We start from the raw sequence: 11,398 nt of genomic DNA, 5'->3' as shown, positions 1-11,398 counted from the left end.
AAGGTTAGATTATCCTATGATGAAATGCAAGGTCTTTCCAAAGTAAATCACATAAGGAAAAGAGAGCGAGAGAGAGAGAGAGAGAGAGAGAGAGAGAGAGCTAATCCTTACCTTTACAGCCGCCAGGACATAGGACCAGCACCCATACATCCAGTCTCTCTCTCCCCCCGCTCGGATGATGACCAGGCTAAAAAATATTCATGAGTAAACAAAGGGAGGGAGTGATTTAAATCATTGCCAGAGGAAAATAAATATTAATAAAAAATCATGAATAGTGTATTATATTATAAAACTGCTCAGGAGAGGAGCCTACATCTTGTTGTGCTTGGGGCTGGAAGGAGAGATTGCAGTTGGTTGGGCATTATTTAGGATACTGTTTGTTCTGCTGCTCGCTGTCTTTTTTCATTTTACCTTCATTTAACCAGGCAAGTCAGTTAAAGAACAAATTCTTATTTCCAATGATGGCCTAGGAACAGTGGGCTAACTGCTTTGTTCAGGGGCAGAACGACAGATTTTTTTGTCAGCTCAGGGATTCGATTTTGCAACCTTTTGGTTACTAATCCAACGCTCTAACCACTAGGCTGCCACCGTCTGAAGGAAGTGACAAACCTCTAAAGAGGAAGTGACACGTGGATGTTTTGGTGACAGTCTGAGAGACTGGGAGAGAAGATGAACAAGGAGAGGAGTTGGGTTATTTTGTCCTTCTGGACATGCTGCTATGTTCTAAATATGTAGCTTTTCCCGAAGAAATATAAAAACGGTCCCTTTTTGTCAGATTCACAAATATTTGAGATACATTTGTGACTCTATTCTGTTCTGGACATACTGCTATGTTCTAAATATGTAGCTTTTCCCGAAGAAATATAAAAACGGTCCCTTTCTGTCAGATTCGCAAATATTTGAGATACATTTGTGACTCTATTCTGTTGTAACATCGCCATAATGCTCCACATTACTGTAGACCTTCTTTGCAAAACAGTGTGTTTTAATTTATTATTGGGTGACGTGAATATATACTGAACAAAAATATAAACACAACATGTAAAGTGTTGGTCCCATGTTTCATGAGCTGAAATAAAAAATCCCAGAAATGATCCATACGCACAAAAAGCTTATTTCTCTCAAATTTTGTGCGCAAATTTGTTTACATCCCTGTTAGTGAGCATTTCTCCTTTGCCAAGATAATCCATCCACCTGACAGGTGTGGCATATATAGGAGCTGATTAAACAGCATGATCATTACCAGGGGCGCAACCTTGGTTTTAGAAGTGAGGGGGACATAATATATATATATAAACACTCCAAATAGCCTACCCGACAACTCGGAGGCATCCGCATGGTCCTAAAGGACACCATTGAATCGTTTTGTATCACATTCCAATGATAAAACTGGGGGGGACAAAAATGCAATTTCTGAATTTTCTGAATGTGTGGGGGGGGTCAGGAATGTCCACCAGAGCAGTTGCCAGATAATTGAATGTTCATTTCTCTACCACAAGCAATTCTGGGCTCACAACTCCAGACCATGTGTAACCACACCAGCCCAGGACCTCCACATTCGGCTTCTTGACCTGCGGGGTTGTCTGAGACCAGCCAGCAGGACAGCTGATAAAACTGAGGAGTTTTTCTGTCTGCAATAAACAAATTCTGATTGACAGGGCCTGGCTCCACCGTGGGTGGGCCTATGCCCTCCCAGGCCCACCCATGGCTGCGCCCCTGCCCAGTCATGTGAATTCAATAGATTTAGGGCCTAATGAATTCATTTCAATTGACTGATTTCCTTATATGAGCTGTAAACTCAGTAAAATTGTTGCATGTTGCATTTATATTTTTGTTCAGTTTATTTAGTATAGTTTCATCTAAAAAGGATACATTTTTTAATGTTTTACTATTTACATTTTTCTGAAATTCATTGAGGAGGATGGTCCTCCTCTTCCTCCCCTGAGGAGCCTCCAGTCTGTAGACTCTCTACCATGCGTGATTGATGATGGCCTCCCGTAATGGTAAAATAAATGTCTCAGCACTAATTTCCCCCTTATTGTTTCTGATGGACTATGCCGTCTCTTTTGGGCATTTGGGAAACTGACCTTAAAATATGTCTGTGTGTGAGGCTGAGGCGGTCGGACGATAAGCAGGCTCCACACACTGGACAGCCACTTTGCTGCTCTCCCCTCCCCTTCCTCCCACTGCAGACTGACTCTCCTCTGAGACTTCATCAATTAAGATAAGAGGACTTTAACAGGAAGTGGTTATTTGACATGTTGGCATGTTCATAGGGACAACCATAATTGCCGCCCAGTATTTAACAGTAGCTGTTAAACAACCAATCTGATTGGCTGACTGACCGTGACTCTGTCCTGGGACAGTGAAAGACTGTTGTTTGGTCTGGAAAGCAGTGTTGGTTGGTTATGATCAGTGTGAACTAAACTCTGTCTAACAATGCTACTGGGTCTCACCTAACCTTTGGTTGTATACACTCACCTCAGGAGTTATCAGTGCAGACAGACAGATACGCTGCATGTCAGGACCCCTCAGACATATTGACTTCTTGGTCACAGTATATTCCTATATGTCAGGGTTCTCCAACCCTGTTCCTGGAGAGCTGCCCTCCTGTAGGTTTTTCCTCCACCCCCAGTTGTAACTGACCCGATTCAGCTTATCAACCAAAAAATTGTTAGAATGAAGTGCGCTAGAATATGGTTGGATTGAAAACCTACAAGACGGTAGCTCTCCAGGAACAGGGTTGGAGTGAAAACCTACAGGAGGGTAACTCTCCAGGAACAGGGTTGGAGTGAAAACCTACAGGAAGGTATCTCTCCAGGAACAGGGTTGGAGTGAAAACCTACAGGAGGGTAACTCTCCAGGAACAGGGTTGGAGTGAAAACCTACAGAACTGTAGCTCTCCAGGAACAGGGTTGGAGTGAAAACCTACAGGACGGTATCTCTCCAGGAACAGGGTTGGAGTGAAAACCTACAGGAAGGTATCTCTCTAGGAACAGGGTTGGAGTGAAAACCTACAGGAAGGTATCTCTCCAGGAACAGGGTTGGAGTGAAAACCTACAGAACTGTAGCTCTCCAGGAACAGGGTTGGAGTGAAAACCTACAGAACTGTAGCTCTCCAGGAACAGGGTTGGAGTGAAAACCTACAGAACAGTATCTCTCCAGGAACAGGGTTGGAGTGAAAACCTACAGGAGGGTAACTCTCCGGGAACAGGGTTGGAGTGAAAACCTACAGAACGGTAGCTCTCCAGGAACAGGGTTGGAGTGAAAACCTACAGGAAGGTATCTCTCCAGGAACAGGGTTGGAGTGAAACCCTACAGGAAGGTATCTCTCCAGGAACAGGGTTGGAGTGAAACCCTACAGGAAGGTATCTCTCCAGGAACAGGGTTGGAGTGAAACCCTACAGGAGGGTAACTCTCCGGGAACAGGGTTGGAGTGAAAACCTACAGGACGGTAGCTCTCCAGGAACAGGGTTGGAGTTATAACCTACAGGACGGTAGCTCTCCAGGAACAGGGTTGGAGTGAAAACCCTACAGGAAGCTATCTCTCCAGGAACAGGGTTGAAGTGAAAACCTACAGGAAGGTATCTCTCCAGGAACAGGGTTGGAGTGAAAACCTACAGGACAGTAGCTCTCCAGGAACAGGGTTGGAGTGAAACCCTACAGGAAGGTATCTCTCCAGGAACAGGGTTGGAGTGAAAACCTACAGGAAGGTATCTCTCCAGGAACAGGGTTGGAGTGAAAACCTACAGGAAGGTATCTCACTAGGAACAGGGTTGGCGAGCCCTGATATATACCAAACAAAGCTGGCCCCACTAGCTTTGATGCCTTCAACCATGACATGCCCCACTCATAAACACTGTGGAAACCTAACACACAGACAGAAGGACATGGCAGCAAACCACAGTGGTCTGTGACGGTTCAACAGGAGCTTGACGTGTAGAACAGAACACACACAGGGTTAATCAGTGTTTACTGTATCTAGCTGTCTGAAACAGGAGTAGTAGGAGACTGTGTGTGGTTTATCTGATAGGAAAAACAAATCCAATATTTCCAGAAAGCCCCCTACCGTTTCCATGACATCAGCTGTTTCAGGCTGGCCTGAGAGCACTTCTTTAATACTCAGAGGTGATACTCCTTTGAGAACTTCACATCCAACCAGCTCTTGCGATGGATGGTAAAAGAACAGTCTGGGTGCGTAACCACGGCAACCCCGATCCAAAACCCCAAACCCATTAACCCTGACATGTCAGTGTGTCTCCAGCAATCCCCCTCTAACACTGTGCAGGTCGGTCTCTCACCAGGCCCGGCCACAGCACTGCAGCACGCCACAGGACCTGTTTGTTTGTACTTGGCCCGCATTTTAAACCCGCCAGGAAGCAGTGTCAGCTGGTCCTGGTCGGACTCAAACCTGGGGAGCAATGCTCTGAGCCCTGCTTTACTCCGGAGCCCTGCACTGGGCTGGGGTCTGAAGAACGAATCGGGGGATGTTTATTGTGGCTGTGGTTGACTGGATGTGACTGACTGGTCTGACGGGGTCTGCCCGGGTCTGCCCAGAGCTTTTCAAAAAGACAGGCTCTTCATAAGGAGATGACTGGGACCACACTTATACCTAGAGCAGTATGGATTATAGAGCTACACTATATCAATGGTGGTGTTCACTATCTATGTCCTAATTTCTATGCCTGAATCCTGTCATAGAGGGATGACGTCTTGAATGTTGTTTCCTGTCTGTGAAATCGTGATGCCTTTGTGAACGAACAGGAGATAATGACACATTCTCCACAATGTAAACAAGCTGAAGCTGAGATGCATTTGAAAAAATGCAGGTGACTTGTGACTGAAATTATGCTGCTGAAATGTATTCTCTGGGGGCTTTGTGATAACCAAGACATTCTATAACCCAGAGACCCCCAATTAGAGTAGCGGTGGGGGTAGCGGGGTAGAGAAGGGAACCGAATGCTATTGCTTTGACCTGCGCGTGTTCCTTGGAGCCGCACTGGAGAGGGGAGATGTGGAGGCAGGATAAGGCAGAGAGAAAACAGGCCGTGCAGAATGGCCAGAGGCTCCCAGTGACTCTCTATCAATGCAAAACAGACTACTTCCCTGGGCAAAGAGGACATCTCACTTTTTATAAGCCCTCACTTTTTTTTGTTAAGGGTACATTTATTTTGAAAGCGCATGCAGGGGGAAGAGGGAGAGTGGGGGAGAGAGAGAGGTAGAGAGAGAGAGAAAGAGAGAGAGAGAGAGAGAGAGAGAGAGAGGGAGAGACAGAGAGAGAGAGAGAGAGGTAGAGAGAGAGAGAGAGAGAGAGACAGAGAGAGAGAGAGAGAGAGAGAGAGGTAGAGAGAGAGAGAGAGAGGTAGAGAGAGAGAGAGAGAGAGAGAGAGAGGGAGAGAGAGAGAGAGAGAGAGAGAGAGAGAGAGAGAGAGAGAGAGAGAGAGAGAGAGAGAGAGAGAGAGAGAGAGAGAGAGAGAGAGAGAGAGAGAGAGAGAGAGAGAGAGAAAAGGAAGGAAGGAAGGAAGAAAAAACAAAGAAAATAAGATGAAAAGCATCTTTAGCATGCCGGAAACATCTGGTTTCATATTCGGAGACCAGAAAGGAAATTGCGAAAAGACAAAAACTCTTCTGTTTTGATTTATTGTATTATTTGAGGGCTCTGCAATGCCAGTCATGCAGTTCACATTTGCGGTCGTAAATACGGGGCCGAAGCACGGTGACAGGGCATTAGGGAAGTCTCCTCCTGGACCAGAGCTGATTGATAACGTCTATAATAACATCCACTACTGCTGTGTTCTGTCCTAAATTACACAACACTGAAGGGCTCTTGTTAATTGGATGAATGGATTGGGAGAGAGAAAGATTGGAGATAGAAAAAGAGAGGGAAGGATGGAGGGAGAGAGAGAGAGAGAGAGATAGAGGGAATGATGGAGAGAGAGAGTGAGATAGACAAAGACAAAAGAGGGAGAGAAAAATAGAGAGATAGAAATTAATTATGAACACAGTGCCCTCCATCTCAGCACTGCATCCCATGGGTCTCTCTGTCAGCCATGGGTCTCTCTGTCAGCCATGCAACTCTCTGTCAGCCATGCATCTCTCCGTCAGCCATGCGTCTCTCTGTCAGCCATGGGTCTCTCTGTCAGCCATGGGTCTCTCTGTCAGCCATGGTTCTCTCTGTCCGCCATGCGTCTCTCTGTCAGCCATGCACCTCTCTGTCAGCCATGCGTCTCTCTGTCAGCCATGGGTCTCTCTGTCAGCCATGGGTCTCTCTGTCAGCCATGGTTCTCTCTGTCCGCCATGGGTCTCTCTGTCAGCCATGGTTCTCTCTGTCCGCCATGCGTCTCTCTGTCAGCCATGCACCTCTCTGTCAGCCATGCGTCTCTCTGTCAGCCATGCACCTCTCTGTCAGCCATGCGTCTCTCTGTCAGCCATGCACCTCTCTGTCAGCCATGCGTCTCTCTGTCAGCCATGCACCTCTCTGTCAGCCATGCGTCTCTCTGTCAGCCATGCGTCTCTCTGTCAGCTATGCATTTCCCTCTGTGCCCTAGCTGCTTAAGTAGCAGTGTAAATCTGGAGCAGACTGAAGGGACGGCCAGTCACTAAGAGTTACTTCACCTGGCCATGTTGTGGGCACTGCCCACCCTCTCTCATCGCTCCATATTGGCATCAGTGACCCACCCTTATGGCTAATGGCCAATAGCTCAATTATGGCTCACCATTCTTAGTTATTGTCAGAGCTATATGTTTGTTTGGATATTTCTTCATTTCTTGGAGGATGTTTCCCATTGTGTTGCTAGGTATTATCACTGCACTGTTGGAGCTAGAAACACAAGCATTTCACTGCACTGTTGGAGCTAGAAACACAAGCATTTCACTGCACTGTTGGAGCTAGAAACACAAGCATTTCACTGCACTGTTGGAGCTAGAAACACAAGCATGTCACTGCACTGTTGGAGCTAGAAACACAAGCATTTCACTGCACTGTTGGAGCTAGAAACACAAGCATGTCACTGCACTGTTGGCGCTAGAAACACAAGCATGTCACTGCACCTGCGATAACACAAGGGGTGTTGAAAATGGACTAATGCTGACTACCACACTGCACTGGATTCCACTGGGAAAGATGGCCGCATGTTTTCCTTTATCTGAGTTTGTAGGAAGTCACCCAGCCCCACAGCAGAGACGTGTGTGTCACTATGTTACAGTCTGTCCCTAGTCTGTACACTGACAAAACTGATGGGACATTACGCCAGAAAGGCACTGCAACAAAACCTACAAATCCATGCATACCGTATGAGTGCAAATGATACCTGTGTCAACAGATGGGGAGAGGGGGGTTAGAGCTCCTAGCGCCTGCTGTCTCTCTATCTCCTCCTCGTCTATCTGCTTCATGGAGAAGAATTCAGATTTACAACGGAGGAAGCCTTGGAAACAGAGCTCACGGAGCTCCTTAACATCTGGCTGGTGCGCGCTGCCGGGAACGGTGGTGTCGGTGTCGGTTGGAGGCGGTGGAGTAAAAGTGTTAGCCTGGGGCCTGTGTAGAGTGACTGATGGACAGGTGGATCTCCCCAGGGATCCAGGGCTGGACCAGGGTGTGAAGAGACATCGTGGAGCAGAAAATAGAAGCTGAGCAGGTTGACTGGCCTCGTCTGGGGTCTCCAGGGCTCTATTCCCCTCAGCTTCTAAACTCATGTCTTTCATTAGAAGGAGATTTGGAACGAGCTGGTTGGGGACGGTGGAAACGGTACAGACGGGAACAACAGAGACAGAATCAATCAGAAGGGACAGTTGGAGGAGGAACGGGGAAGGGTGACACCCCTATCACGGAACACACATCGTGATCATTGTCGTCCGAAAGCGGCCAGATGACGTGCACAGACATTAGGAGATGCTACAGCCCAGTTCTGTAGTCCTCTGTCATATAGGATGATGGGAGAGAGATACAAATACGTTCCTCTCTACTTCCCACCAGCCTTAGAATAACGACTTGTGTCATTGACCAAATCAGCCCTCCACACCCTCCACACACTCCACACACTCCACACCTAATGAATAGAATGCTGTACGCTCACCTTCAAAATTCCTCATCCATTTTTAGCACACGGGTCCGTCCGAAAAACGATGCATATGTATGAGCTACATATGGACAGTGGGAGGAGAGGCAGGAGACAGGATCCCTGCAGTCCACATCTAAATAGTGAGTTTGACCCATTTTGTATATTTAATCCATCCTGCTCAACGTTCCCAGTGCCCAGAGAGCCATACGGTATTTGCCATTCCCACAACACACTCATTTGTTTCTGGTGGCACCGGGCCCCCTGCTTTCCTAATGAGCCTCCCACTTCTCCTCTGTACAGTTTGTCTCTTTTTCCTTTTGGGTTTGAAAGATTTACAGAGTTAATTACCTTGGGGTATTTAATGAAAACATTGACTAGAGCTCCGCACATCGATTGCTGCCATTGTTTGCAACAGTTATACACCTTACAGTTATATACGCATTCTGCAAATTCCCAATAAAGGTAAACCTGCAAAATATATCTTAACACAGAGACACTCTGAGAGAGTGAGGAATGATGCCTGGTGCTGTGGAGAGAGAGAGAGAGAGAGAGAGAGAGAGAGAGAGAGAGAGAGAGAGAGAGAGAGAGAGAGATAAAGAGAGAGGGGGAGAGGGAGAGGGAGAGGGAGACAGAGAGACAGAGAGAGAGAGAGAGAGAGAGAGAGATAAAGAGAGAGGGGGAGAGGGAGAGGGAGAGGGAGAGGGAGAGGGAGAGAGAGAGAGAGAGAGAGAGAGAGAGAGAGAGATAAAGAGAGATAAAGAGAGAGGGGGAGAGGGAGAGGGAGAGGGAGACAGAGAGACAGAGAGAGAGAGAGAGAAAGAGAGAGAGAGAGAGAGAGATAAAGAGAGAGGGGGAGGGAGAGGGAGAGGGAGACAGAGAGACAGAGAGAGAGAGAGAAGAGAGAACATTATTGGTGAACGGTGAACAGCCAGAGAAGGGTCAACTCCAAACCCCTTCAGAGGCAGAGAGAGGAGGTAGTCAGGAGAGATGGAGCGAGAGAGTGTGTGTGTGTGTGTGTGTGTGTGTGTGTGTGTGTGTGTGTGTGTGTAAGAGAGAGGCGGAGACAGAAAAGAAAGAGAGAGTAACAAGCGGTCTGTCCTTGGAGAGAAGTGGAGCGCTCGATTTTCTGTTTTCTGCCATTTGTCATCGGCAGGCTAAGAGAGATCAACAGTCCTCTACACACAGATCAATATTCTCTTAACCCACACCTAATCTGGAGAGAGTTTCCTGCAATTTCACCTTCCCTCGCTCCTCTCCTCCTCCTCCCTCCATCCCCCTCTCTGCCTCCCCTGCCACCATCCACTTTCTCTTCACTTTTATTTTCCCTGTTCCCTCGTTTTCGCCAATCATTTCGGGCTGACGATCAACAGCCATTTTTCACGCGGCGGTTGGAGCCAGGTGACAAAGAAGGGAATGATGTTTCCTGACGTGGAGGATGATGGATACGATGTACTACTGAGTGGGGAGACTCGCAGCCGGGCCCCGATGTCGGAAGATAGAGTAGCTGCCTAATCGCCCACATGACATCGCAAATTGCCCCTGCTCGTCCCCCCTCTCTCTCCCTCCTGAATCTCCACCACAACCGTCGTCTCCAAATCCACTTCCTCAGTCTAGAGCAGATGTCTTCCAGCAGAGCGTTTCTGTGGCCTGGGACCCCAATAGAACTCCATCACAGTACTCCCTCCTCTCTGTCAGCTGTTTAGAGGAGAGAAAACCAGGAAGTAGACAGCAGAGAGCATCTGTCTGACACCTAACCACACACAAGGCCTCCTCCTAATCCTAACCCATCCTTCAATCCCAACACCAAACCCAGTTTATAGATGTCACAGTGAAACTGTGGAAGGCCAGTGGGATCTCTCCTGTCCTTGTTTCTGTCGTCATGTTGTTTTCTGAGACCTCGCTCCGTCTTCCCGACAAGGAAGGTCAGGAAACAACCACATATCTGCATTTGTCTGACGTCAACGCTTGACCAGCTGTGATACTTTCTCTTCTTGTCTCTACGTCCTCCAACATCGGTCTCAAGTGAAGGGCTTCATCCAGTGAGGGACGTCAGAGCTCACAGACAGACTTGCTAGTGTACCGTCCAGGGCTGTACTCAGGGTGAGAGACACACACACATGTAAAACACACACACACACTCACGCACACACACACACATACTGCACACAGAATTAGTAAAAGGAATCATGGGGTCCAGTTACAAACACACACACACACGCGCCCACACACACGCGTGCGCAAATACACACACACGCACATGCACACACACACACACACACACACACACACACACACACACACACACACACACACACACACACACACACACACACACACAATAGTTGCTTTCTTTGACAGGCTAGCATAACAACAGGCTATCCTGATGTTCTTTGCCCACATGCTCCAGACACGCGCTGCTTACAGGATGATGTCACAAATTAGACGTTGATAGCACTTTGTGTGTGTGTGTGTGTGTGTGTGTGTCCACTGTCTGTCTTTCCATTCTGCAAACTGCATACGCTGGAGATGATTTACTGTATCTTAGATATTCCACCAGCCGAGGAGAAAACACATAGCGAGATCAAAATGGCTGCTGTTTATTTGGCTGTTTTATTTCAAGGAACCCCCATGCATTTCCCTCTTACAGTACTTCAATGAATGGCTGTGTAGGAATCTCCTATCTGGCAGGATGACTTTACCAGACAGTCTGTACCATGCGATACGAATGGAAATAGAAGCAGAAAAAGCATTTGTCTTTCCTGAGCGAGACATCTGTTAAGCATTTTAATGGGGATCAATGGAGGGGCAGAGACAGGAGCTTTGGGGTTGATTGGCTGAAAAGCAGAGAGATCACAGATATATCTACCCATACTGCCTGCACTGCTGTTTACAGCCAACACAAGCTGCCATACTGTACGCATGTGTGTGTGTGTGTGTGTCTGTGTGTGTGTGTTTACATGTTTGGATGTGTGTGTGCGCGTGCGCGCGCGTGTGTGTGTGTGTGTCTGTCTCTCTTCTCCTGACACATGGCCAACACTGCTACCCAGGAGTCCTCTCATATACACTGTAGTGGAACAGAAAGGGTTAAGGTGATGTTTCCTACCCTGCCAAATGAATCAGATTAATATTAGCCAAAGCGAATGTCATCATTGGCACTTCTCTCTCTCTCCCCTCCCATCCCCCTCTCCCATACCCTCATCGCTCTCTCTCTTTCTCCCTCCTCTCTCCCTGCTCTCTCTCTCCCTCTTCTCTCTGGTCTCTCTCTCTCTTCCTCCTCCTTCCTTTCCTTCCCCCTCTCCCCCTCTCCTTGCTGTGCTTGGGTTTCTGGGGCTCAGGCGGTA

This window comes from Oncorhynchus tshawytscha, unplaced genomic scaffold, assembly GCF_018296145.1.
Source record: "Oncorhynchus tshawytscha isolate Ot180627B unplaced genomic scaffold, Otsh_v2.0 Un_contig_2745_pilon_pilon, whole genome shotgun sequence".
Classification (NCBI taxonomy): Eukaryota; Metazoa; Chordata; class Actinopteri; order Salmoniformes; family Salmonidae; genus Oncorhynchus; species Oncorhynchus tshawytscha.
This window is presented reverse-complemented; position numbering follows the sequence as displayed.